Source organism: Lissotriton helveticus, chromosome 1_2, assembly GCF_964261635.1.
Source record: "Lissotriton helveticus chromosome 1_2, aLisHel1.1, whole genome shotgun sequence".
In the NCBI taxonomy this organism is placed as follows: Eukaryota; Metazoa; Chordata; class Amphibia; order Caudata; family Salamandridae; genus Lissotriton; species Lissotriton helveticus.
Window position 1 is genome coordinate 378,072,216 of NC_136058.1, and position 24,700 is coordinate 378,096,915.

The 24,700-nt window shown below is 47.6% G+C and overlaps 34 non-coding genes across 34 annotated transcripts; 20 read left to right on the forward strand and 14 right to left on the reverse strand.

The window, feature by feature from the left end:
• Positions 1 to 1,176: 1,176 nt before the first annotated feature.
• On the reverse strand, positions 1,177 to 1,247 carry TRNAG-GCC (transfer RNA glycine (anticodon GCC)). Its single transcript has one exon. It is a non-coding gene; the product is annotated as a tRNA-Gly (tRNA).
• Positions 1,248 to 1,454: 207 nt separating this feature from the next.
• On the forward strand, positions 1,455 to 1,528 carry TRNAN-GUU (transfer RNA asparagine (anticodon GUU)). The gene has a single exon. It is a non-coding gene; the product is annotated as a tRNA-Asn (tRNA).
• Positions 1,529 to 1,776: 248 nt separating this feature from the next.
• Positions 1,777 to 1,848, forward strand: TRNAW-CCA (transfer RNA tryptophan (anticodon CCA)). Its single transcript has one exon. It is a non-coding gene; the product is annotated as a tRNA-Trp (tRNA).
• Positions 1,849 to 3,617: 1,769 nt separating this feature from the next.
• On the reverse strand, positions 3,618 to 3,688 carry TRNAG-GCC (transfer RNA glycine (anticodon GCC)). Its single transcript has one exon. It is a non-coding gene; the product is annotated as a tRNA-Gly (tRNA).
• Positions 3,689 to 3,895: 207 nt separating this feature from the next.
• TRNAN-GUU (transfer RNA asparagine (anticodon GUU)) lies at positions 3,896 to 3,969 on the forward strand. The gene has a single exon. It is a non-coding gene; the product is annotated as a tRNA-Asn (tRNA).
• A 248-nt stretch (positions 3,970 to 4,217) lies between these two features.
• TRNAW-CCA (transfer RNA tryptophan (anticodon CCA)) lies at positions 4,218 to 4,289 on the forward strand. Its single transcript has one exon. It is a non-coding gene; the product is annotated as a tRNA-Trp (tRNA).
• Positions 4,290 to 4,360: 71 nt separating this feature from the next.
• TRNAG-GCC (transfer RNA glycine (anticodon GCC)) lies at positions 4,361 to 4,431 on the reverse strand. The gene has a single exon. It is a non-coding gene; the product is annotated as a tRNA-Gly (tRNA).
• A 1,627-nt stretch (positions 4,432 to 6,058) lies between these two features.
• TRNAG-GCC (transfer RNA glycine (anticodon GCC)) lies at positions 6,059 to 6,129 on the reverse strand. The gene has a single exon. It is a non-coding gene; the product is annotated as a tRNA-Gly (tRNA).
• Positions 6,130 to 6,336: 207 nt separating this feature from the next.
• Positions 6,337 to 6,410, forward strand: TRNAN-GUU (transfer RNA asparagine (anticodon GUU)). The gene has a single exon. It is a non-coding gene; the product is annotated as a tRNA-Asn (tRNA).
• A 248-nt stretch (positions 6,411 to 6,658) lies between these two features.
• TRNAW-CCA (transfer RNA tryptophan (anticodon CCA)) lies at positions 6,659 to 6,730 on the forward strand. Its single transcript has one exon. It is a non-coding gene; the product is annotated as a tRNA-Trp (tRNA).
• A 71-nt stretch (positions 6,731 to 6,801) lies between these two features.
• TRNAG-GCC (transfer RNA glycine (anticodon GCC)) lies at positions 6,802 to 6,872 on the reverse strand. The gene has a single exon. It is a non-coding gene; the product is annotated as a tRNA-Gly (tRNA).
• Positions 6,873 to 8,483: 1,611 nt separating this feature from the next.
• Positions 8,484 to 8,554, reverse strand: TRNAG-GCC (transfer RNA glycine (anticodon GCC)). Its single transcript has one exon. It is a non-coding gene; the product is annotated as a tRNA-Gly (tRNA).
• Positions 8,555 to 8,761: 207 nt separating this feature from the next.
• TRNAN-GUU (transfer RNA asparagine (anticodon GUU)) lies at positions 8,762 to 8,835 on the forward strand. Its single transcript has one exon. It is a non-coding gene; the product is annotated as a tRNA-Asn (tRNA).
• Positions 8,836 to 9,083: 248 nt separating this feature from the next.
• Positions 9,084 to 9,155, forward strand: TRNAW-CCA (transfer RNA tryptophan (anticodon CCA)). The gene has a single exon. It is a non-coding gene; the product is annotated as a tRNA-Trp (tRNA).
• A 71-nt stretch (positions 9,156 to 9,226) lies between these two features.
• TRNAG-GCC (transfer RNA glycine (anticodon GCC)) lies at positions 9,227 to 9,297 on the reverse strand. The gene has a single exon. It is a non-coding gene; the product is annotated as a tRNA-Gly (tRNA).
• A 1,611-nt stretch (positions 9,298 to 10,908) lies between these two features.
• Positions 10,909 to 10,979, reverse strand: TRNAG-GCC (transfer RNA glycine (anticodon GCC)). Its single transcript has one exon. It is a non-coding gene; the product is annotated as a tRNA-Gly (tRNA).
• A 207-nt stretch (positions 10,980 to 11,186) lies between these two features.
• Positions 11,187 to 11,260, forward strand: TRNAN-GUU (transfer RNA asparagine (anticodon GUU)). Its single transcript has one exon. It is a non-coding gene; the product is annotated as a tRNA-Asn (tRNA).
• Positions 11,261 to 11,508: 248 nt separating this feature from the next.
• On the forward strand, positions 11,509 to 11,580 carry TRNAW-CCA (transfer RNA tryptophan (anticodon CCA)). The gene has a single exon. It is a non-coding gene; the product is annotated as a tRNA-Trp (tRNA).
• Positions 11,581 to 13,349: 1,769 nt separating this feature from the next.
• On the reverse strand, positions 13,350 to 13,420 carry TRNAG-GCC (transfer RNA glycine (anticodon GCC)). The gene has a single exon. It is a non-coding gene; the product is annotated as a tRNA-Gly (tRNA).
• A 207-nt stretch (positions 13,421 to 13,627) lies between these two features.
• TRNAN-GUU (transfer RNA asparagine (anticodon GUU)) lies at positions 13,628 to 13,701 on the forward strand. Its single transcript has one exon. It is a non-coding gene; the product is annotated as a tRNA-Asn (tRNA).
• Positions 13,702 to 13,949: 248 nt separating this feature from the next.
• TRNAW-CCA (transfer RNA tryptophan (anticodon CCA)) lies at positions 13,950 to 14,021 on the forward strand. The gene has a single exon. It is a non-coding gene; the product is annotated as a tRNA-Trp (tRNA).
• A 71-nt stretch (positions 14,022 to 14,092) lies between these two features.
• Positions 14,093 to 14,163, reverse strand: TRNAG-GCC (transfer RNA glycine (anticodon GCC)). Its single transcript has one exon. It is a non-coding gene; the product is annotated as a tRNA-Gly (tRNA).
• A 1,611-nt stretch (positions 14,164 to 15,774) lies between these two features.
• On the reverse strand, positions 15,775 to 15,845 carry TRNAG-GCC (transfer RNA glycine (anticodon GCC)). Its single transcript has one exon. It is a non-coding gene; the product is annotated as a tRNA-Gly (tRNA).
• A 207-nt stretch (positions 15,846 to 16,052) lies between these two features.
• On the forward strand, positions 16,053 to 16,126 carry TRNAN-GUU (transfer RNA asparagine (anticodon GUU)). Its single transcript has one exon. It is a non-coding gene; the product is annotated as a tRNA-Asn (tRNA).
• A 248-nt stretch (positions 16,127 to 16,374) lies between these two features.
• On the forward strand, positions 16,375 to 16,446 carry TRNAW-CCA (transfer RNA tryptophan (anticodon CCA)). The gene has a single exon. It is a non-coding gene; the product is annotated as a tRNA-Trp (tRNA).
• A 1,753-nt stretch (positions 16,447 to 18,199) lies between these two features.
• On the reverse strand, positions 18,200 to 18,270 carry TRNAG-GCC (transfer RNA glycine (anticodon GCC)). Its single transcript has one exon. It is a non-coding gene; the product is annotated as a tRNA-Gly (tRNA).
• A 207-nt stretch (positions 18,271 to 18,477) lies between these two features.
• On the forward strand, positions 18,478 to 18,551 carry TRNAN-GUU (transfer RNA asparagine (anticodon GUU)). The gene has a single exon. It is a non-coding gene; the product is annotated as a tRNA-Asn (tRNA).
• Positions 18,552 to 18,799: 248 nt separating this feature from the next.
• Positions 18,800 to 18,871, forward strand: TRNAW-CCA (transfer RNA tryptophan (anticodon CCA)). Its single transcript has one exon. It is a non-coding gene; the product is annotated as a tRNA-Trp (tRNA).
• A 1,769-nt stretch (positions 18,872 to 20,640) lies between these two features.
• TRNAG-GCC (transfer RNA glycine (anticodon GCC)) lies at positions 20,641 to 20,711 on the reverse strand. The gene has a single exon. It is a non-coding gene; the product is annotated as a tRNA-Gly (tRNA).
• Positions 20,712 to 20,918: 207 nt separating this feature from the next.
• Positions 20,919 to 20,992, forward strand: TRNAN-GUU (transfer RNA asparagine (anticodon GUU)). The gene has a single exon. It is a non-coding gene; the product is annotated as a tRNA-Asn (tRNA).
• Positions 20,993 to 21,240: 248 nt separating this feature from the next.
• On the forward strand, positions 21,241 to 21,312 carry TRNAW-CCA (transfer RNA tryptophan (anticodon CCA)). The gene has a single exon. It is a non-coding gene; the product is annotated as a tRNA-Trp (tRNA).
• Positions 21,313 to 23,065: 1,753 nt separating this feature from the next.
• On the reverse strand, positions 23,066 to 23,136 carry TRNAG-GCC (transfer RNA glycine (anticodon GCC)). The gene has a single exon. It is a non-coding gene; the product is annotated as a tRNA-Gly (tRNA).
• A 207-nt stretch (positions 23,137 to 23,343) lies between these two features.
• TRNAN-GUU (transfer RNA asparagine (anticodon GUU)) lies at positions 23,344 to 23,417 on the forward strand. The gene has a single exon. It is a non-coding gene; the product is annotated as a tRNA-Asn (tRNA).
• Positions 23,418 to 23,665: 248 nt separating this feature from the next.
• TRNAW-CCA (transfer RNA tryptophan (anticodon CCA)) lies at positions 23,666 to 23,737 on the forward strand. Its single transcript has one exon. It is a non-coding gene; the product is annotated as a tRNA-Trp (tRNA).
• Positions 23,738 to 24,700: the final 963 nt, after the last annotated feature.

The window sequence follows — 24,700 nt, forward strand, 5'->3', positions numbered from 1 at the left end:
CCTACAGCCCTGGTCGGGCTTAGATCACTGGAGCCTTTTGTGACCAAGAACTCCGGAAGCCTAGGGTCAGGCCTGTTGCACAGGCATATTGTGCCTTGCCAATCCGGGATTGTTGTGTTTCAGGGCCTAGCCATCAATACTCCTGGGATTTCTTTCCCTGAGAACCCTCTTGTCCCTGTCCTCCCACAAGCCCCAGCTTTTATGTAAAATAAAGTGTGCACCATGGGCCTTCCCCTATTTGCTCTCTCCCCAATCTCTTTCTCCAAAGCTGAGCTCTGAAGGTAAATGTATCTATCTGAGTGAGGGGCTAGGGAGGGCCTTTCCCAGCAGTCTTACAAGTCAAGAGTTCAGAGAAAGCACCTGCTATGGGAGGGAGACTTTGCTCACAGAGAAGTCAAGTCTAACATAACACATCTGATGGGCAAGGCACACGCCTTACTGGCTGGTAGCACACCTACAGAGGAGCAGGGAGCTATGCTAAGCAGGCAACAGAAAAGTCATGTATGTGTCTCATACACTGGGACCGGTAGTAATACTGGCTCTAAGACCATTAGACAGTAGTCTATTCATCATTACGTCCAACAATAACAAGACACTAAGCAAATGAGAAATGCTGTATGGCATAAAGACGCATTATATAACACAAGCTCCAGGCAGGCACACAATTATCAAGATATATATTGAGTCTCAGGAACTGTGCTACAGTTATTAACCTCTGTGGTGCAAATGGTTAGCGCGTTCGGTTGTTAACAGAAAGGTTGGTGGTTCAAGCCCACCCAGGGAAGTATCCTTTTTGCCGGCATGAAACACTTTAATGAAACACAGATACGTACCTCTGCTCTCTCCTGCTTAAGACCCTTTATCTGAACATTTCAATCCTCTGCGTTCTCTCTGCACCTGCAGTCAATTTCATAATTAGGATAGAAAACAAAAGGCCTAGCCCTGTAATACAACTGTAGGCATATGAGGAGGGGAAAATAAGTCAAAAGGCCATCAGCATTTGTTGATCTGGCTTGAAGGCTGTAAGTGTAAGGACCTTGTGGCGCAACGGTAGCGCGTCTGACTCCAGATCAGAAGGTTGCGTGGTCAAATCACGTCGGGGTCACTGCTTACCATTTTATTCCCCACTGAGTTCATATATTTCCTTTCGAAAACAAAGTCAAAGGAACGCAGCCTTGCATTGGCCGGGAATCGAACCCGGGCCTCCCGCGTGGCAGGCGAGAATTCTACCACTGAACCACCAATGCTTCACATGGGGAGTTCACAGGCATAGCTCTGTCCAAGACAGTGATCAGGTGCACACACTTAAATTGTACACATATGAACAAAGTGTGCGCAGCAGACATGACAACGCCAAAGTTTCACATGATGATGGCTTATATAAGACAAGCTCCAGGCAGGCACATACATATCAAGATATATATTGAGTCTAAGGAAAGATGCTGTAGTCACTCGTCTCTGTGGCGCAATCGGTTAGCGCGTTCGGCTGTTAACCGAAAGGTTGGTGGTTCAAGCCCACCCAGGGACGTATTATTTTGCCTGAATGAAACACTTGAATGGAAAACAGATACATACCTTTGCTCTCTCCTGCTGGACACCCTTTCCCTGAATATTTCAATTCTCTGCGTTCTCTCGGCACCTGCAGTCAATTTCATAATTAGGATAGAAAACAAAAGGTCAAGCTCTGTAATACAACTGTAGGCATATGAGGAGGGGAAAATAAGTCAAAAGGCCCACAGCATTTGTTGATCTGGCTCCGAAAGCTGTAAGTGTAAGGACCTCGTGGCGCAACGGTAGCGCGTCTGACTCCAGATCAGAAGGTTGCGTGTTCAAATCACGTCGGGGTCACTGCTTACCATTTTATTCCCCACTGAGGTCATATATTTCCTTTCGAAAACAAAGTCAAAAGAAAGCAGTCTTGCATTGGCTGGGAATCGAACCCGGGCCTCCCGCGTGGCAGGCGAGAATTCTACCACTGAACCACCAATGCTTCACATGGGTTGTTCACAGGCAGAGCTCTGCCCAAGACAGTGATCAGGTGCACACACTTAAATTGTACACATATGAACAAAGTGTGCGCAGCAGACATGATAACGCCAACGTTTCACATGAAGATGGCAAGAATCAGATGCAGGAGACTATAACTATGAATGTCTTTGCATTTGCTGAGGTCACTGGCTTGGGACTAGAGTTGTGTTTATCAGGGCATGATGGCAGGCTGCTCCCGACAAAAGTGGTTCACAGAATGCACCCGCCAGATCACCAGCACTATTGTGTTTCAGATTATCTCACTGAACTCTCCTCCTGGAAAATCCTTCCCACTGGCTTTCTCAGATTCTGTGTCCTCCCCTAAATGCTGGGGTGAAACGGGCAGAGTTCTGCGCCCTGCGTCCCTTTACACGTCCCTAACGCGCTCCCAACGCGGCCTACAGCCCTGGTCGGGCACAGCCCTGGTCGGGCTTAGATCACTGGAGCCTTTTGTGACCAAGAACTCCGGAAGCCTAGGGTCAGGCCTGTTGCACAGGCATATTGTGCCTTGCCAATCCGGGATTGTTGTGTTTCAGGGCCTAGCCATCAATACTCCTGGGATTTCTTTCCCTGAGAACCCTCTTGTCCCTGTCCTCCCACAAGCCCCAGCTTTTATGTAAAATAAAGTGTGCACCATGGGCCTTCCCCTATTTGCTCTCTCCCCAATCTCTTTCTCCAAAGCTGAGCTCTGAAGGTAAATGTATCTATCTGAGTGAGGGGCTAGGGAGGGCCTTTCCCAGCAGTCTTACAAGTCAAGAGTTCAGAGAAAGCACCTGCTATGGGAGGGAGACTTTGCTCACAGAGAAGTCAAGTCTAACATAACACATCTGATGGGCAAGGCACACGCCTTACTGGCTGGTAGCACACCTACAGAGGAGCAGGGAGCTATGCTAAGCAGGCAACAGAAAAGTCATGTATGTGTCTCATACACTGGGACCGGTAGTAATACTGGCTCTAAGACCATTAGACAGTAGTCTATTCATCATTACGTCCAACAATAACAAGACACTAAGCAAATGAGAAATGCTGTATGGCATAAAGACGCATTATATAACACAAGTTCCAGGCAGGCACACAATTATCAAGATATATATTGAGTCTCAGGAACTGTGCTACAGTTATTAACCCCTGTGGTGCAAATGGTTAGCGCGTTTGGTTGTTAACAGAAAGGTTGGTGGTTCAAGCCCACCCAGGGAAGTATCCTTTTTGCCGGCATGAAACACTTTAATGAAACACAGATACGTACCTCTGCTCTCTCCTGCTTAAGACCCTTTATCTGAACATTTCAATCCTCTGCGTTCTCTCTGCACCTGCAGTCAATTTCATAATTAGGATAGAAAACAAAAGGCCTAGCCCTGTAATACAACTGTAGGCATATGAGGAGGGGAAAATAAGTCAAAAGGCCATCAGCATTTGTTGATCTGGCTTGAAGGCTGTAAGTGTAAGGACCTTGTGGCGCAACGGTAGCGCGTCTGACTCCAGATCAGAAGGTTGCGTGGTCAAATCACGTCGGGGTCACTGCTTACCATTTTATTCCCCACTGAGTTCATATATTTCCTTTCGAAAACAAAGTCAAAGGAACGCAGCCTTGCATTGGCCGGGAATCGAACCCGGGCCTCCCGCGTGGCAGGCGAGAATTCTACCACTGAACCACCAATGCTTCACATGGGGAGTTCACAGGCATAGCTCTGTCCAAGACAGTGATCAGGTGCACACACTTAAATTGTACACATATGAACAAAGTGTGCGCAGCAGACATGACAACGCCAAAGTTTCACATGATGATGGCTTATATAAGACAAGCTCCAGGCAGGTACATACATATCAAGATATATATTGAGTCTAAGGAAAGATGCTGTAGTCACTCGTCTCTGTGGCGCAATCGGTTAGCGTGTTCGGCTGTTAACTGAAAGGTTGGTGGTTCAAGCCCACCCAGGGACGTATTATTTTGCCTGAATGAAACACTTGAATGGAAAACAGATACATACCTTTGCTCTCTCTTGCTGGACACCCTTTCCCTGAATATTTCAATTCTCTGCGTTCTCTCGGCACCTGCAGTCAATTTCATAATTAGGATAGAAAACAAAAGGTCAAGCTCTGTAATACAGCTGTAGGCATATGAGGAGGGGAAAATAAGTCAAAAGGCCCACAGCATTTGTTGATCTGGCTCCGAAAGCTGTAAGTGTAAGGACCTCGTGGCGCAACGGTAGCGCGTCTGACTCCAGATCAGAATGTTGCGTGTTCAAATCACGTCGGGGTCACTGCTTACCATTTTATTCCCCACTGAGGTCATATATTTCCTTTCGAAAACAAAGTCAAAAGAAAGCAGTCTTGCATTGGCCGGGAATCGAACCCGGGCCTCCCACGTGGCAGGCGAGAATTCTACCACTGAACCACCAATGCTTCACATGGGTTGTTCACAGGCAGAGCTCTGCCCAAGACAGTGATCAGGTGCACACACTTAAATTGTACACATATGAACAAAGTGTGCGCAGCAGACATGATAACGCCAACGTTTCACATGAAGATGGCAAGAATCAGATGCAGGAGACTATAACTATGAATGTCTTTGCATTTGCTGAGGTCACTGGCTTGGGACTAGAGTTGTGTTTATCAGGGCATGATGGCAGGCTGCTCCTGACAAAAGTGGTTCACAGAATGCACCCGCCAGATCACCAGCACTATTGTGTTTCAGATTATCTCACTGAACTCTCCTCCTGGAAAATCCTTCCCACTGGCTTTCCCAGATTCTGTGTCCTCCACTAAATGCTGGGGTGAAACGGGCAGAGTTCTGCACCCTGCGTCCCTTTACGCGTCCCTAACGCGCTCCCAACGCGGCCTACAGCCCTGGTCGGGCACAGCCCTGGTCGGGCTTAGATCACTGGAGCCTTTTGTGACCAAGAACTCCGGAAGCCTAGGGTCAGGCCTGTTGCACAGGCATATTGTGCCTTGCCAATCCGGGATTGTTGTGTTTCAGGGCCTAGCCATCAATACTCCTGGGATTTCTTTCCCTGAGAACCCTCTTGTCCCTGTCCTCCCACAAGCCCCAGCTTTTATGTAAAATAAAGTGTGCACCATGGGCCTTCCCCTATTTGCTCTCTCCCCAATCTCTTTCTCCAAAGCTGAGCTCTGAAGGTAAATGTATCTATCTGAGTGAGGGGCTAGGGAGGGCCTTTCCCAGCAGTCTTACAAGTCAAGAGTTCAGAGAAAGCACCTGCTATGGGAGGGAGACTTTGCTCACAGAGAAGTCAAGTCTAACATAACACATCTGATGGGCAAGGCACACGCCTTACTGGCTGGTAGCACACCTACAGAGGAGCAGGGAGCTATGCTAAGCAGGCAACAGAAAAGTCATGTATGTGTCTCATACACTGGGACCGGTAGTAATACTGGCTCTAAGACCATTAGACAGTAGTCTATTCATCATTACGTCCAACAATAACAAGACACTAAGCAAATGAGAAATGCTGTATGGCATAAAGACGCATTATATAACACAAGCTCCAGCCAGGCACACAATTATCAAGATATATATTGAGTCTCAGGAACTGTGCTACAGTTATTAACCTCTGTGGTGCAAATGGTTAGCGCGTTCGGTTGTTAACAGAAAGGTTGGTGGTTCAAGCCCACCCAGGGAAGTATCCTTTTTGCCTGCATGAAACACTTTAATGAAAAACAGATACGTACCTCTGCTCTCTCCTGCTTAAGACCCTTTATCTGAACATTTCAATCCTCTGCGTTCTCTCTGCACCTGCAGTCAATTTCATAATTAGGATAGAAAACAAAAGGCCTAGCCCTGTAATACAACTGTAGGCATATGAGGAGGGGAAAATAAGTCAAAAGGCCATCAGCATTTGTTGATCTGGCTTGAAGGCTGTAAGTGTAAGGACCTTGTGGCGCAACGGTAGCGCGTCTGACTCCAGATCAGAAGGTTGCGTGGTCAAATCACGTCGGGGTCACTGCTTACCATTTTATTCCCCACTGAGTTCATATATTTCCTTTCGAAAACAAAGTCAAAGGAACGCAGCCTTGCATTGGCCGGGAATCGAACCCGGGCCTCCCGCGTGGCAGGCAAGAATTCTACCACTGAACCACCAATGCTTCACATGGGGAGTTCACAGGCATAGCTCTGTCCAAGACAGTGATCAGGTGCACACACTTAAATTGTACACATATGAACAAAGTGTGCGCAGCAGACATGACAACGCCAAAGTTTCACATGATGATGGCTTATATAAGACAAGCTCCAGGCAGGCACATACATATCAAGATATATATTGAGTCTAAGGAAAGATGCTGTAGTCACTCGTCTCTGTGGCGCAATCGGTTAGCGCGTTCGGCTGTTAACCGAAAGGTTGGTGGTTCAAGCCCACCCAGGGACGTATTATTTTGCCTGAATGAAACACTTGAATGGAAAACAGATACATACCTTTGCTCTCTCCTGCTGGACACCCTTTCCCTGAATATTTCAATTCTCTGCGTTCTCTCGGCACCTGCAGTCAATTTCATAATTAGGATAGAAAACAAAAGGTCAAGCTCTGTAATACAACTGTAGGCATATAAGGAGGGGAAAATAAGTCAAAAGGCCCACAGCATTTGTTGATCTGGCTCCGAAAGCTGTAAGTGTAAGGACTTCGTGGTGCAACGGTAGCGCGTCTGACTCCAGATCAGAAGGTTGCGTGTTCAAATCACGTCGGGGTCACTGCTTACCATTTTATTCCCCACTGAGGTCATATATTTCCTTTCGAAAACAAAGTCAAAAGAAAGCAGTCTTGTATTGGCCGGGAATCGAACCCGGGCCTCCCGCGTGGCAGGCGAGAATTCTACCACTGAACCACCAATGCTTCACATGGGTTGTTCACAGGCAGAGCTCTGCCCAAGACAGTGATCAGGTGCACACACTTAAATTGTACACATATGAACAAAGTGTGCGCAGCAGACATGATAACGCCAACGTTTCACATGAAGATGGCAAGAATCAGATGCAGGAGACTATAACTATGAATGTCTTTGCATTTGCTGAGGTCACTGGCTTGGGACTAGAGTTGTGTTTATCAGGGCATGATGGCAGGCTGCTCCCGACAAAAGTGGTTCACAGAATGCACCCGCCAGATCACCAGCACTATTGTGTTTCAGATTATCTCACTGAACTCTCCTCCTGGAAAATCCTTCCCACTGGCTTTCCCAGATTCTGTGTCCTCCCCTAAATGCTGGGGTGAAACGGGCAGAGTTCTGCGCCCTGCGTCCCTTTACGCGTCCCTAACGCGCTCCCAACGCGGCCTACAGCCCTGGTCGGGCTTAGATCACTGGAGCCTTTTGTGACCAAGAACTCCGGAAGCCTAGGGTCAGGCCTGTTGCACAGGCATATTGTGCCTTGCCAATCCGGGATTGTTGTGTTTCAGGGCCTAGCCATCAATACTCCTGGGATTTCTTTCCCTGAGAACCCTCTTGTCCCTGTCCTCCCACAAGCCCCAGCTTTTATGTAAAATAAAGTGTGCACCATGGGCCTTCCCCTATTTGCTCTCTCCCCAATCTCTTTCTCCAAAGCTGAGCTCTGAAGGTAAATGTATCTATCTGAGTGAGGGGCTAGGGAGGGCCTTTCCCAGCAGTCTTACAAGTCAAGAGTTCAGAGAAAGCACCTGCTATGGGAGGGAGACTTTGCTCACAGAGAAGTCAAGTCTAACATAACACATCTGATGGGCAAGGCACACGCCTTACTGGCTGGTAGCACACCTACAGAGGAGCAGGGAGCTATGCTAAGCAGGCAACAGAAAAGTCATGTATGTGTCTCATACACTGGGACCGGTAGTAATACTGGCTCTAAGACCATTAGACAGTAGTCTATTCATCATTACGTCCAACAATAACAAGACACTAAGCAAATGAGAAATGCTGTATGGCATAAAGACGCATTATATAACACAAGCTCCAGGCAGGCACACAATTATCAAGATATATATTGAGTCTCAGGAACTGTGCTACAGTTATTAACCTCTGTGGTGCAAATGGTTAGCGCGTTCGGTTGTTAACAGAAAGGTTGGTGGTTCAAGCCCACCCAGGGAAGTATCCTTTTTGCCGGCATGAAACACTTTAATGAAACACAGATACGTACCTCTGCTCTCTCCTGCTTAAGACCCTTTATCTGAACATTTCAATCCTCTGCGTTCTCTCTGCACCTGCAGTCAATTTCATAATTAGGATAGAAAACAAAAGGCCTAGCCCTGTAATACAACTGTAGGCATATGAGGAGGGGAAAATAAGTCAAAAGGCCATCAGCATTTGTTGATCTGGCTTGAAGGCTGTAAGTGTAAGGACCTTGTGGCGCAACGGTAGCGCGTCTGACTCCAGATCAGAAGGTTGCGTGGTCAAATCACGTCGGGGTCACTGCTTACCATTTTATTCCCCACTGAGTTCATATATTTCCTTTCGAAAACAAAGTCAAAGGAACGCAGCCTTGCATTGGCCGGGAATCGAACCCGGGCCTCCCGCGTGGCAGGCGAGAATTCTACCACTGAACCACCAATGCTTCACATGGGGAGTTCACAGGCATAGCTCTGTCCAAGACAGTGATCAGGTGCACACACTTAAATTGTACACAGATGAACAAAGTGTGCGCAGCAGACATGACAACGCCAAAGTTTCACATGATGATGGCTTATATAAGACAAGCTCCAGGCAGGCACATACATATCAAGATATATATTGAGTCTAAGGAAAGACGCTGTAGTCACTCGTCTCTGTGGCGCAATCGGTTAGCGCGTTCGGCTGTTAACCGAAAGGTTGGTGGTTCAAGCCCACCCAGGGACGTATTATTTTGCCTGAATGAAACACTTGAATGGAAAACAGATACATACCTTTGCTCTCTCCTGCTGGACACCCTTTCCCTGAATATTTCAATTCTCTGCGTTCTCTCGGCACCTGCAGTCAATTTCATAATTAGGATAGAAAACAAAAGGTCAAGCTCTGTAATACAACTGTAGGCATATGAGGAGGGGAAAATAAGTCAAAAGGCCCACAGCATTTGTTGATCTGGCTCCGAAAGCTGTAAGTGTAAGGACCTCGTGGTGCAACGGTAGCGCGTCTGACTCCAGATCAGAAGGTTGCGTGTTCAAATCACGTCGGGGTCACTGCTTACCATTTTATTCCCCACTGAGGTCATATATTTCCTTTCGAAAACAAAGTCAAAAGAAAGCAGTCTTGTATTGGCCGGGAATCGAACCCGGGCCTCCCGCGTGGCAGGCGAGAATTCTACCACTGAACCACCAATGCTTCACATGGGTTGTTCACAGGCAGAGCTCTGCCCAAGACAGTGATCAGGTGCACACACTTAAATTGTACACATATGAACAAAGTGTGCGCAGCAGACATGATAACGCCAACGTTTCACATGAAGATGGCAAGAATCAGATGCAGGAGACTATAACTATGAATGTCTTTGCATTTGCTGAGGTCACTGGCTTGGGACTAGAGTTGTGTTTATCAGGGCATGATGGCAGGCTGCTCCCGACAAAAGTGGTTCACAGAATGCACCCGCCAGATCACCAGCACTATTGTGTTTCAGATTATCTCACTGAACTCTCCTCCTGGAAAATCCTTCCCACTGGCTTTCCCAGATTCTGTGTCCTCCCCTAAATGCTGGGGTGAAACGGGCAGAGTTCTGCGCCCTGCGTCCCTTTACGCGTCCCTAACGCGCTCCCAACGCGGCCTACAGCCCTGGTCGGGCTTAGATCACTGGAGCCTTTTGTGACCAAGAACTCCGGAAGCCTAGGGTCAGGCCTGTTGCACAGGCATATTGTGCCTTGCCAATCCGGGATTGTTGTGTTTCAGGGCCTAGCCATCAATACTCCTGGGATTTCTTTCCCTGAGAACCCTCTTGTCCCTGTCCTCCCACAAGCCCCAGCTTTTATGTAAAATAAAGTGTGCACCATGGGCCTTCCCCTATTTGCTCTCTCCCCAATCTCTTTCTCCAAAGCTGAGCTCTGAAGGTAAATGTATCTATCTGAGTGAGGGGCTAGGGAGGGCCTTTCCCAGCAGTCTTACAAGTCAAGAGTTCAGAGAAACCACCTGCTATGGGAGGGAGACTTTGCTCACAGAGAAGTCAAGTCTAACATAACACATCTGATGGGCAAGGCACACGCCTTACTGGCTGGTAGCACACCTACAGAGGAGCAGGGAGCTATGCTAAGCAGGCAACAGAAAAGTCATGTATGTGTCTCATACACTGGGACCGGTAGTAATACTGGCTCTAAGACCATTAGACAGTAGTCTATTCATCATTACGTCCAACAATAACAAAACACTAAGCAAATGAGAAATGCTGTATGGCATAAAGACGCATTATATAACACAAGCTCCAGGCAGGCACACAATTATCAAGATATATATTGAGTCTCAGGAACTGTGCTACAGTTATTAACCTCTGTGGTGCAAATGGTTAGCGCGTTCGGTTGTTAACAGAAAGGTTGGTGGTTCAAGCCCACCCAGGGAAGTATCCTTTTTGCCGGCATGAAACACTTTAATGAAACACAGATACGTACCTCTGCTCTCTCCTGCTTAAGACCCTTTATCTGAACATTTCAATCCTCTGCGTTCTCTCTGCACCTGCAGTCAATTTCATAATTAGGATAGAAAACAAAAGGCCTAGCCCTGTAATACAACTGTAGGCATATGAGGAGGGGAAAATAAGTCAAAAGGCCATCAGCATTTGTTGATCTGGCTTGAAGGCTGTAAGTGTAAGGACCTTGTGGCGCAACGGTAGCGCGTCTGACTCCAGATCAGAAGGTTGCGTGGTCAAATCACGTCGGGGTCACTGCTTACCATTTTATTCCCCACTGAGTTCATATATTTCCTTTCGAAAACAAAGTCAAAGGAACGCAGCCTTGCATTGGCCGGGAATCGAACCCGGGCCTCCCGCGTGGCAGGCGAGAATTCTACCACTGAACCACCAATGCTTCACATGGGGAGTTCACAGGCATAGCTCTGTCCAAGACAGTGATCAGGTGCACACACTTAAATTGTACACATATGAACAAAGTGTGCGCAGCAGACATGACAACGCCAAAGTTTCACATGATGATGGCTTATATAAGACAAGCTCCAGGCAGGCACATACATATCAAGATATATATTGAGTCTAAGGAAAGATGCTGTAGTCACTCGTCTCTGTGGCGCAATCGGTTAGCGCGTTCGGCTGTTAACCGAAAGGTTGGTGGTTCAAGCCCACCCAGGGACGTATTATTTTGCCTGAATGAAACACTTGAATGGAAAACAGATACATACCTTTGCTCTCTCCTGCTGGACACCCTTTCCCTGAATATTTCAATTCTCTGCGTTCTCTCGGCACCTGCAGTCAATTTCATAATTAGGATAGAAAACAAAAGGTCAAGCTCTGTAATACAACTGTAGGCATATGAGGAGGGGAAAATAAGTCAAAAGGCCCACAGCATTTGTTGATCTGGCTCCGAAAGCTGTAAGTGTAAGGACCTCGTGGCGCAACGGTAGCGCGTCTGACTCCAGATCAGAAGGTTGCGTGTTCAAATCACGTCGGGGTCACTGCTTACCATTTTATTCCCCACTGAGGTCATATATTTCCTTTCGAAAACAAAGTCAAAAGAAAGCAGTCTTGCATTGGCTGGGAATCGAACCCGGGCCTCCCGCGTGGCAGGCGAGAATTCTACCACTGAACCACCAATGCTTCACATGGGTTGTTCACAGGCAGAGCTCTGCCCAAGACAGTGATCAGGTGCACACACTTAAATTGTACACATATGAACAAAGTGTGCGCAGCAGACATGATAACGCCAACGTTTCACATGAAGATGGCAAGAATCAGATGCAGGAGACTATAACTATGAATGTCTTTGCATTTGCTGAGGTCACTGGCTTGGGACTAGAGTTGTGTTTATCAGGGCATGATGGCAGGCTGCTCCCGACAAAAGTGGTTCACAGAATGCACCCGCCAGATCACCAGCACTATTGTGTTTCAGATTATCTCACTGAACTCTCCTCCTGGAAAATCCTTCCCACTGGCTTTCCCAGATTCTGTGTCCTCCCCTAAATGCTGGGGTGAAACGGGCAGAGTTCTGCGCCCTGCGTCCCTTTACACGTCCCTAACGCGCTCCCAACGCGGCCTACAGCCCTGGTCGGGCACAGCCCTGGTCGGGCTTAGATCACTGGAGCCTTTTGTGACCAAGAACTCCGGAAGCCTAGGGTCAGGCCTGTTGCACAGGCATATTGTGCCTTGCCAATCCGGGATTGTTGTGTTTCAGGGCCTAGCCATCAATACTCCTGGGATTTCTTTCCCTGAGAACCCTCTTGTCCCTGTCCTCCCACAAGCCCCAGCTTTTATGTAAAATAAAGTGTGCACCATGGGCCTTCCCCTATTTGCTCTCTCCCCAATCTCTTTCTCCAAAGCTGAGCTCTGAAGGTAAATGTATCTATCTGAGTGAGGGGCTAGGGAGGGCCTTTCCCAGCAGTCTTACAAGTCAAGAGTTCAGAGAAAGCACCTGCTATGGGAGGGAGACTTTGCTCACAGAGAAGTCAAGTCTAACATAACACATCTGATGGGCAAGGCACACGCCTTACTGGCTGGTAGCACACCTACAGAGGAGCAGGGAGCTATGCTAAGCAGGCAACAGAAAAGTCATGTATGTGTCTCATACACTGGGACCGGTAGTAATACTGGCTCTAAGACCATTAGACAGTAGTCTATTCATCATTACGTCCAACAATAACAAGACACTAAGCAAATGAGAAATGCTGTATGGCATAAAGACGCATTATATAACACAAGCTCCAGGCAGGCACACAATTATCAAGATATATATTGAGTCTCAGGAACTGTGCTACAGTTATTAACCTCTGTGGTGCAAATGGTTAGCGCGTTTGGTTGTTAACAGAAAGGTTGGTGGTTCAAGCCCACCCAGGGAAGTATCCTTTTTGCCGGCATGAAACACTTTAATGAAACACAGATACGTACCTCTGCTCTCTCCTGCTTAAGACCCTTTATCTGAACATTTCAATCCTCTGCGTTCTCTCTGCACCTGCAGTCAATTTCATAATTAGGATAGAAAACAAAAGGCCTAGCCCTGTAATACAACTGTAGGCATATGAGGAGGGGAAAATAAGTCAAAAGGCCATCAGCATTTGTTGATCTGGCTTGAAGGCTGTAAGTGTAAGGACCTTGTGGCGCAACGGTAGCGCGTCTGACTCCAGATCAGAAGGTTGCGTGGTCAAATCACGTCGGGGTCACTGCTTACCATTTTATTCCCCACTGAGTTCATATATTTCCTTTCGAAAACAAAGTCAAAGGAACGCAGCCTTGCATTGGCCGGGAATCGAACCCGGGCCTCCCGCGTGGCAGGCGAGAATTCTACCACTGAACCACCAATGCTTCACATGGGGAGTTCACAGGCATAGCTCTGTCCAAGACAGTGATCAGGTGCACACACTTAAATTGTACACAGATGAACAAAGTGTGCGCAGCAGACATGACAACGCCAAAGTTTCACATGATGATGGCTTATATAAGACAAGCTCCAGGCAGGCACATACATATCAAGATATATATTGAGTCTAAGGAAAGATGCTGTAGTCACTCGTCTCTGTGGCGCAATCGGTTAGCGCGTTCAGCTGTTAACCGAAAGGTTGGTGGTTCAAGCCCACCCAGGGACGTATTATTTTGCCTGAATGAAACACTTGAATGGAAAACAGATACATACCTTTGCTCTCTCCTGCTGGACACCCTTTCCCTGAATATTTCAATTCTCTGCGTTCTCTCTGCACCTGCAGTCAATTTCATAATTAGGATAGAAAACAAAAGGTCAAGCTCTGTAATACAACTGTAGGCATATGAGGAGGGGAAAATAAGTCAAAAGGCCCACAGCATTTGTTGATCTGGCTCCGAAAGCTGTAAGTGTAAGGACCTCGTGGTGCAACGGTAGCGCGTCTGACTCCAGATCAGAAGGTTGCGTGTTCAAATCACGTCGGGGTCACTGCTTACCATTTTATTCCCCACTGAGGTCATATATTTCCTTTCGAAAACAAAGTCAAAAGAAAGCAGTCTTGTATTGGCCGGGAATCGAACCCGGGCCTCCCGCGTGGCAGGCGAGAATTCTACCACTGAACCACCAATGCTTCACATGGGTTGTTCACAGGCAGAGCTCTGCCCAAGACAGTGATCAGGTGCACACACTTAAATTGTACACATATGAACAAAGTGTGCGCAGCAGACATGATAACGCCAACGTTTCACATGAAGATGGCAAGAATCAGATGCAGGAGACTATAACTATGAATGTCTTTGCATTTGCTGAGGTCACTGGCTTGGGACTAGAGTTGTGTTTATCAGGGCATGATGGCAGGCTGCTCCCGACAAAAGTGGTTCACAGAATGCACCCGCCAGATCACCAGCACTATTGTGTTTCAGATTATCTCACTGAACTCTCCTCCTGGAAAATCCTTCCCACTGGCTTTCCCAGATTCTGTGTCCTCCCCTAAATGCTGGGGTGAAACGGGCAGAGTTCTGCGCCCTGCGTCCCTTTACGCGTCCCTAACGCGCTCCCAACGCGGCCTACAGCCCTGGTCGGGCTTAGATCACTGGAGCCTTTTGTGACCAAGAACTCCGGAAGCCTAGGGTCAGGCCTGTTGCACAGGCATATTGTGCCTTGCCAATCCGGGATTGTTGTGTTTCAGGGCCTAGCCATCAATACTCCTGGGATTTCTTTCCCTGAGAACCCTCTTGTCCCTGTCCTCCCACAAGCCCCAGCTTTTATGTAAAATAAAGTGTGCACCATGGGCCTTCCCCTATTTGCTCTCTCCCCAATCTCTTTCTCCAAAGCTGAGCTCTGAAGGTAAATGTATCTATCTGAGTGAGGGGCTAGGGAGGGCCTTTCCCAGCAGTCTTACAAGTCAAGAGTTCAGAGAAAGCACCTGCTATGGGAGGGAGACTTTGCTCACAGAGAAGTCAAGTCTAACATAACACATCTGATGGGCAAGGCACACGCCTTACTGGCTGGTAGCACACCTACAGAGGAGCAGGGAGCTATGCTAAGCAGGCAACAGAAAAGTCATGTATGTGTCTCATACACTGGGACCGGTAGTAATACTGGCTCTAAGACCATTAGACAGTAGTCTATTCATCATTACGTCCAACAATAACAAGACACTAAGCAAATGAGAAATGCTGTATGGCATAAAGACGCATTATATAACACAAGCTCCAGGCAGGCACACAATTATCAAGATATATATTGAGTCTCAGGAACTGTGCTACAGTTATTAACTTCTGTGGTGCAAATGGTTAGCGCGTTCGGTTGTTAACAGAAAGGTTGGTGGTTCAAGCCCACCCAGGGAAGTATCCTTTTTGCCGGCATGAAACACTTTAATGAAACACAGATACGTACCTCTGCTCTCTCCTGCTTAAGACCCTTTATCTGAACATTTCAATCCTCTGCGTTCTCTCTGCACCTGCAGTCAATTTCATAATTAGGATAGAAAACAAAAGGCCTAGCCCTGTAATACAACTGTAGGCATATGAGGAGGGGAAAATAAGTCAAAAGGCCATCAGCATTTGTTGATCTGGCTTGAAGGCTGTAAGTGTAAGGACCTTGTGGCGCAACGGTAGCGCGTCTGACTCCAGATCAGAAGGTTGCGTGGTCAAATCACGTCGGGGTCACTGCTTACCATTTTATTCCCCACTGAGTTCATATATTTCCTTTCGAAAACAAAGTCAAAGGAACGCAGCCTTGCATTGGCCGGGAATCGAACCCGGGCCTCCCGCGTGGCAGGCGAGAATTCTACCACTGAACCACCAATGCTTCACATGGGGAGTTCACAGGCATAGCTCTGTCCAAGACAGTGATCAGGTGCACACACTTAAATTGTACACATATGAACAAAGTGTGCGCAGCAGACATGACAACGCCAAAGTTTCACATGATGATGGCTTATATAAGACAAGCTCCAGGCAGGCACATACATATCAAGATATATATTGAGTCTAAGGAAAGATGCTGTAGTCACTCGTCTCTGTGGCGCAATCGGTTAGCGCGTTCGGCTGTTAACCGAAAGGTTGGTGGTTCAAGCCCACCCAGGGACGTATTATTTTGCCTGAATGAAACACTTGAATGGAAAACAGATACATACCTTTGCTCTCTCCTGCTGGACACCCTTTCCCTGAATATTTCAATTCTCTGCGTTCTCTCGGCACCTGCAGTCAATTTCATAATTAGGATAGAAAACAAAAGGTCAAGCTCTGTAATACAACTGTAGGCATATGAGGAGGGGAAAATAAGTCAAAAGGCCCACAGCATTTGTTGATCTGGCTCCGAAAGCTGTAAGTGTAAGGACCTCGTGGCGCAACGGTAGCGCGTCTGACTCCAGATCAGAAGGTTGCGTGTTCAAATCACGTCGGGGTCACTGCTTACCATTTTATTCCCCACTGAGGTCATATATTTCCTTTCGAAAACAAAGTCAAAAGAAAGCAGTCTTGCATTGGCCAGGAATCTAACCCGGGCCTCCCGCGTGGCAGGCGAGAATTCTACCACTGAACCACCAATGCTTCACATGGGTTGTTCACAGGCAGAGCTCTGCCCAAGACAGTGATCAGGTGCACACACTTAAATTGTACACATATGAACAAAGTGTGCGCAGCAGATATGATAACGCCAACGTTTCACATGAAGATGGCAAGAATCAGATGCAGGAGACTATAACTATGAATGTCTTTGCATTTGCTGAGGTCACTGGCTTGGGACTAGAGTTGTGTTTATCAGGGCATGATGGCAGGCTGCTCCCGACAAAAGTGGTTCACAGAATGCACCCGCCAGATCACCAGCACTATTGTGTTTCAGATTATCTCACTGAACTCTCCTCCTGGAAAATCCTTCCCACTGGCTTTCCCAGATTCTGTGTCCTCCCCTAAATGCTGGGGTGAAACGGGCAGAGTTCTGCGCCCTGCGTCCCTTTACGCGTCCCTAACGCGCTCCCAACGCGGCCTACAGCCCTGGTCGGGCTTAGATCACTGGAGCCTTTTGTGACCAAGAACTCCGGAAGCCTAGGGTCAGGCCTGTTGCACAGGCATATTGTGCCTTGCCAATCCGGGATTGTTGTGTTTCAGGGCCTAGCCATCAATACTCCTGGGATTTCTTTCCCTGAGAACCCTCTTGTCCCTGTCCTCCCACAAGCCCCAGCTTTTATGTAAAATAAAGTGTGCACCATGGGCCTTCCCCTATTTGCTCTCTCCCCAATCTCTTTCTCCAAAGCTGAGCTCTGAAGGTAAATGTATCTATCTGAGTGAGGGGCTAGGGAGGGCCTTTCCCAGCAGTCTTACAAGTCAAGAGTTCAGAGAAAGCACCTGCTATGGGAGGGAGACTTTGCTCACAGAGAAGTCAAGTCTAACATAACACATCTGATGGGCAAGGCACACGCCTTACTGGCTGGTAGCACACCTACAGAGGAGCAGGGAGCTATGCTAAGCAGGCAACAGAAAAGTCATGTATGTGTCTCATACACTGGGACCGGTAGTAATACTGGCTCTAAGACCATTAGACAGTAGTCTATTCATCATTACGTCCAACAATAACAAGACACTAAGCAAATGAGAAATGCTGTATGGCATAAAGACGCATTATATAACACAAGCTCCAGGCAGGCACACAATTATCAAGATATATATTGAGTCTCAGGAACTGTGCTACAGTTATTAACCTCTGTGGTGCAAATGGTTAGCGCGTTCGGTTGTTAACAGAAAGGTTGGTGGTTCAAGCCCACCCAGGGAAGTATCCTTTTTGCCGGCATGAAACACTTTAATGAAACACAGATACGTACCTCTGCTCTCTCCTGCTTAAGACCCTTTATCTGAACATTTCAATCCTCTGCGTTCTCTCTGCACCTGCAGTCAATTTCATAATTAGGATAGAAAACAAAAGGCCTAGCCCTGTAATACAACTGTAGGCATATGAGGAGGGGAAAATAAGTCAAAAGGCCATCAGCATTTGTTGATCTGGCTTGAAGGCTGTAAGTGTAAGGACCTTGTGGCGCAACGGTAGCGCGTCTGACTCCAGATCAGAAGGTTGCGTGGTCAAATCACTTCGGGGTCACTGCTTACCATTTTATTCCCCACTGAGTTCATATATTTCCTTTCGAAAACAAAGTCAAAGGAACGCAGCCTTGCATTGGCCGGGAATCGAACCCGGGCCTCCCGCGTGGCAGGCGAGAATTCTACCACTGAACCACCAATGCTTCACATGGTGAGTTCACAGGCATAGCTCTGTCCAAGACAGTGATCAGGTGCACACACTTAAATTGTACACATATGAACAAAGTGTGCGCAGCAGACATGACAACGCCAAAGTTTCACATGATGATGGCTTATATAAGACAAGCTCCAGGCAGGCACATACATATCAAGATATATATTGAGTCTAAGGAAAGATGCTGTAGTCACTCGTCTCTGTGGCGCAATCGGTTAGCGCGTTCGGCTGTTAACCGAAAGGTTGGTGGTTCAAGCCCACCCAGGGATGTATTATTTTGCCTGAATGAAACACTTGAATGGAAAACAGATACATACCTTTGCTCTCTCCTGCTGGACACCCTTTCCCTGAATATTTCAATTCTCTGCGTTCTCTCGGCACCTGCAGTCAATTTCATAATTAGGATAGAAAACAAAAGGTCAAGCTCTGTAATACAACTGTAGGCATATGAGGAGGGGAAAATAAGTCAAAAGGCCCACAGCATTTGTTGATCTGGCTCCGAAAGCTGTAAGTGTAAGGACCTCGTGGCGCAACGGTAGCGCGTCTGACTCCAGATCAGAAGGTTGCGTGTTCAAATCACGTCGGGGTCACTGCTTACCATTTTATTCCCCACTGAGGTCATATATTTCCTTTCGAAAACAAAGTCAAAAGAAAGCAGTCTTGCATTGGCTGGGAATCGAACCCGGGCCTCCCGCGTGGCAGGCGAGAATTCTACCACTGGACCACCAATGCTTCACATGGGTTGTTCACAGGCAGAGCTCTGCCCAAGACAGTGATCAGGTGCACACACTTAAATTGTACACATATGAACAAAGTGTGCGCAGCAGACATGATAACGCCAACGTTTCACATAAAGATGGCAAGAATCAGATGCAGGAGACTATAACTATGAATGTCTTTGCATTTGCTGAGGTCACTGGCTTGGGACTAGAGTTGTGTTTATCAGGGCATGATGGCAGGCTGCTCCCGACAAAAGTGGTTCACAGAATGCACCCGCCAGATCACCAGCACTATTGTGTTTCAGATTATCTCACTGAACTCTCCTCCTGGAAAATCCTTCCCACTGGCTTTCCCAGATTCTGTGTCCTCCCCTAAATGCTGGGGTGAAACGGGCAGAGTTCTGCGCCCTGCGTCCCTTTACACGTCCCTAACGCGCTCCCAACGCGGCCTACAGCCCTGGTCGGGCACAGCCCTGGTCGGGCTTAGATCACTGGAGCCTTTTGTGACCAAGAACTCCGGAAGCCTAGGGTCAGGCCTGTTGCACAGGCATATTGTGCCTTGCCAATCCGGGATTGTTGTGTTTCAGGGCCTAGCCATCAATACTCCTGGGATTTCTTTCCCTGAGAACCCTCTTGTCCCTGTCCTCCCACAAGCCCCAGCTTTTATGTAAAATAAAGTGTGCACCATGGGCCTTCCCCTATTTGCTCTCTCCCCAATCTCTTTCTCCAAAGCTGAGCTCTGAAGGTAAATGTATCTATCTGAGTGAGGGGCTAGGGAGGGCCTTTCCCAGCAGTCTTACAAGTCAAGAGTTCAGAGAAAGCACCTGCTATGGGAGGGAGACTTTGCTCACAGAGAAGTCAAGTCTAACATAACACATCTGATGGGCAAGGCACACGCCTTACTGGCTGGTAGCACACCTACAGAGGAGCAGGGAGCTATGCTAAGCAGGCAACAGAAAAGTCATGTATGTGTCTCATACACTGGGACCGGTAGTAATACTGGCTCTAAGACCATTAGACAGTAGTCTATTCATCATTACGTCCAACAATAACAAGACACTAAGCAAATGAGAAATGCTGTATGGCATAAAGACGCATTATATAACACAAGCTCCAGGCAGGCACACAATTATCAAGATATATATTGAGTCTCAGGAACTGTGCTACAGTTATTAACCTCTGTGGTGCAAATGGTTAGCGCGTTTGGTTGTTAACAGAAAGGTTGGTGGTTCAAGCCCACCCAGGGAAGTATCCTTTTTGCCGGCATGAAACACTTTAATGAAACACAGATACGTACCTCTGCTCTCTCCTGCTTAAGACCCTTTATCTGAACATTTCAATCCTCTGCGTTCTCTCTGCACCTGCAGTCAATTTCATAATTAGGATAGAAAACAAAAGGCCTAGCCCTGTAATACAACTGTAGGCATATGAGGAGGGGAAAATAAGTCAAAAGGCCATCAGCATTTGTTGATCTGGCTTGAAGGCTGTAAGTGTAAGGACCTTGTGGCGCAACGGTAGCGCGTCTGACTCCAGATCAGAAGGTTGCGTGGTCAAATCACGTCGGGGTCACTGCTTACCATTTTATTCCCCACTGAGTTCATATATTTCCTTTCGAAAACAAAGTCAAAGGAACGCAGCCTTGCATTGGCCGGGAATCGAACCCGGGCCTCCCGCGTGGCAGGCGAGAATTCTACCACTGAACCACCAATGCTTCACATGGGGAGTACACAGGCATAGCTCTGTCCAAGACAGTGATCAGGTGCACACACTTAAATTGTACACAGATGAACAAAGTGTGCGCAGCAGACATGACAACGCCAAAGTTTCACATGATGATGGCTTATATAAGACAAGCTCCAGGCAGGCACGTACATATCAAGATATATATTGAGTCTAAGGAAAGATGCTGTAGTCACTCGTCTCTGTGGCGCAATCGGTTAGCGCGTTCGGCTGTTAACCGAAAGGTTGGTGGTTCAAGCCCACCCAGGGACGTATTATTTTGCCTGAATGAAACACTTGAATGGAAAACAGATACATACCTTTGCTCTCTCCTGCTGGACACCCTTTCCCTGAATATTTCAATTCTCTGCGTTCTCTCGGCACCTGCAGTCAATTTCATAATTAGGATAGAAAACAAAAGGTCAAGCTCTGTAATACAACTGTAGGCATATGAGGAGGGGAAAATAAGTCAAAAGGCCCACAGCATTTGTTGATCTGGCTCCGAAAGCTGTAAGTGTAAGGACCTCGTGGCGCAACGGTAGCGCGTCTGACTCCAGATCAGAAGGTTGCGTGTTCAAATCACGTCGGGGTCACTGCTTACCATTTTATTCCCCACTGAGGTCATATATTTCCTTTCGAAAACAAAGTCAAAAGAAAGCAGTCTTGCATTGGCCAGGAATCTAACCCGGGCCTCCCGCGTGGCAGGCGAGAATTCTACCACTGAACCACCAATGCTTCACATGGGTTGTTCACAGGCAGAGCTCTGCCCAAGACAGTGATCAGGTGCACACACTTAAATTGTACACATATGAACAAAGTGTGCGCAGCAGATATGATAACGCCAACGTTTCACATGAAGATGGCAAGAATCAGATGCAGGAGACTATAACTATGAATGTCTTTGCATTTGCTGAGGTCACTGGCTTGGGACTAGAGTTGTGTTTATCAGGGCATGATGGCAGGCTGCTCCCGACAAAAGTGGTTCACAGAATGCACCCGCCAGATCACCAGCACTATTGTGTTTCAGATTATCTCACTGAACTCTCCTCCTGGAAAATCCTTCCCACTGGCTTTCCCAGATTCTGTGTCCTCCCCTAAATGCTGGGGTGAAACGGGCAGAGTTCTGCGCCCTGCGTCCCTTTACGCGTCCCTAACGCGCTCCCAACGCGGCCTACAGCCCTGGTCGGGCTTAGATCACTGGAGCCTTTTGTGACCAAGAACTCCGGAAGCCTAGGGTCAGGCCTGTTGCACAGGCATATTGTGCCTTGCCAATCCGGGATTGTTGTGTTTCAGGGCCTAGCCATCAATACTCCTGGGATTTCTTTCCCTGAGAACCCTCTTGTCCCTGTCCTCCCACAAGCCCCAGCTTTTATGTAAAATAAAGTGTGCACCATGGGCCTTCCCCTATTTGCTCTCTCCCCAATCTCTTTCTCCAAAGCTGAGCTCTGAAGGTAAATGTATCTATCTGAGTGAGGGGCTAGGGAGGGCCTTTCCCAGCAGTCTTACAAGTCAAGAGTTCAGAGAAAGCACCTGCTATGGGAGGGAGACTTTGCTCACAGAGAAGTCAAGTCTAACATAACACATCTGATGGGCAAGGCACACGCCTTACTGGCTGGTAGCACACCTACAGAGGAGCAGGGAGATATGCTAAGCAGGCAACAGAAAAGTCATGTATGTGTCTCATACACTGGGACCGGTAGTAATACTGGCTCTAAGACCATTAGACAGTAGTCTATTCATCATTACGTCCAACAATAACAAGACACTAAGCAAATGAGAAATGCTGTATGGCATAAAGACGCATTATATAACACAAGCTCCAGGCAGGCACACAATTATCAAGATATATATTGAGTCTCAGGAACTGTGCTACAGTTATTAACCTCTGTGGTGCAAATGGTTAGCGCGTTCGGTTGTTAACAGAAAGGTTGGTGGTTCAAGCCCACCCAGGGAAGTATCCTTTTTGCCGGCATGAAACACTTTAATGAAACACAGATACGTACCTCTGCTCTCTCCTGCTTAAGACCCTTTATCTGAACATTTCAATCCTCTGCGTTCTCTCTGCACCTGCAGTCAATTTCATAATTAGGATAGAAAACAAAAGGCCTAGCCCTGTAATACAACTGTAGGCATATGAGGAGGGGAAAATAAGTCAAAAGGCCATCAGCATTTGTTGATCTGGCTTGAAGGCTGTAAGTGTAAGGACCTTGTGGCGCAACGGTAGCGCGTCTGACTCCAGATCAGAAGGTTGCGTGGTCAAATCACGTCGGGGTCACTGCTTACCATTTTATTCCCCACTGAGTTCATATATTTCCTTTCGAAAACAAAGTCAAAGGAACGCAGCCTTGCATTGGCCGGGAATCGAACCCGGGCCTCCCGCGTGGCAGGCGAGAATTCTACCACTGAACCACCAATGCTTCACATGGGGAGTTCACAGGCATAGCTCTGTCCAAGACAGTGATCAGGTGCACACACTTAAATTGTACACATATGAACAAAGTGTGCGCAGCAGACATGACAACGCCAAAGTTTCACATGATGATGGCTTATATAAGACAAGCTCCAGGCAGGCACATACATATCAAGATATATATTGAGTCTAAGGAAAGATGCTGTAGTCACTCGTCTCTGTGGCGCAATCGGTTAGCGCGTTCGGCTGTTAACCGAAAGGTTGGTGGTTCAAGCCCACCCAGGGACGTATTATTTTGCCTGAATGAAACACTTGAATGGAAAACAGATACATACCTTTGCTCTCTCCTGCTGGACACCCTTTCCCTGAATATTTCAATTCTCTGCGTTCTCTCGGCACCTGCAGTCAATTTCATAATTAGGATAGAAAACAAAAGGTCAAGCTCTGTAATACAACTGTAGGCATATGAGGAGGGGAAAATAAGTCAAAAGGCCCACAGCATTTGTTGATCTGGCTCCGAAAGCTGTAAGTGTAAGGACCTCGTGGCGCAACGGTAGCGCGTCTGACTCCAGATCAGAAGGTTGCGTGTTCAAATCACGTCGGGGTCACTGCTTACCATTTTATTCCCCACTGAGGTCATATATTTCCTTTCGAAAACAAAGTCAAAAGAAAGCAGTCTTGCATTGGCTGGGAATCGAACCCGGGCCTCCCGCGTGGCAGGCGAGAATTCTACCACTGAACCACCAATGCTTCACATGGGTTGTTCACAGGCAGAGCTCTGCCCAAGACAGTGATCAGGTGCACACACTTAAATTGTACACATATGAACAAAGTGTGCGCAGCAGACATGATAACGCCAACGTTTCACATGAAGATGGCAAGAATCAGATGCAGGAGACTATAACTATGAATGTCTTTGCATTTGCTGAGGTCACTGGCTTGGGACTAGAGTTGTGTTTATCAGGGCATGATGGCAGGCTGCTCCCGACAAAAGTGGTTCACAGAATGCACCCGCCAGATCACCAGCACTATTGTGTTTCAGATTATCTCACTGAACTCCCGCCAGATCACCAGCACTATTGTGTTTCAGATTATCTCACTGAACTCTCCTCCTGGAAAATCCTTCCCACTGGCTTTCCCAGATTCTGTGTCCTCCCCTAAATGCTGGGGTGAAACGGGCAGAGTTCTGCGCCCTGCATCCCTTTACGCGTCCCTAACGCGCTCCCAACGCGACCTACAGCCCTGGTCGGGCACAGCCCTGGTCGGGCTTAGATCACTGGAGCCTTTTGTGACCAAGAACTCCGGAAGCCTAGGGTCAGGCCTGTTGCACAGGCATATTGTGCCTTGCCAATCCGGGATTGTTGTGTTTCAGGGCCTAGCCATCAATACTCCTGGGATTTCTTTCCCTGAGAACCCTCTTGTCCCTGTCCTCCCACAAGCCCCAGCTTTTATGTAAAATAAAGTGTGCACCATGGGCCTTCCCCTATTTGCTCTCTCCCCAATCTCTTTCTCCAAAGCTGAGCTCTGAAGGTAAATGTATCTATCTGAGTGAGGGGCTAGGGAGGGCCTTT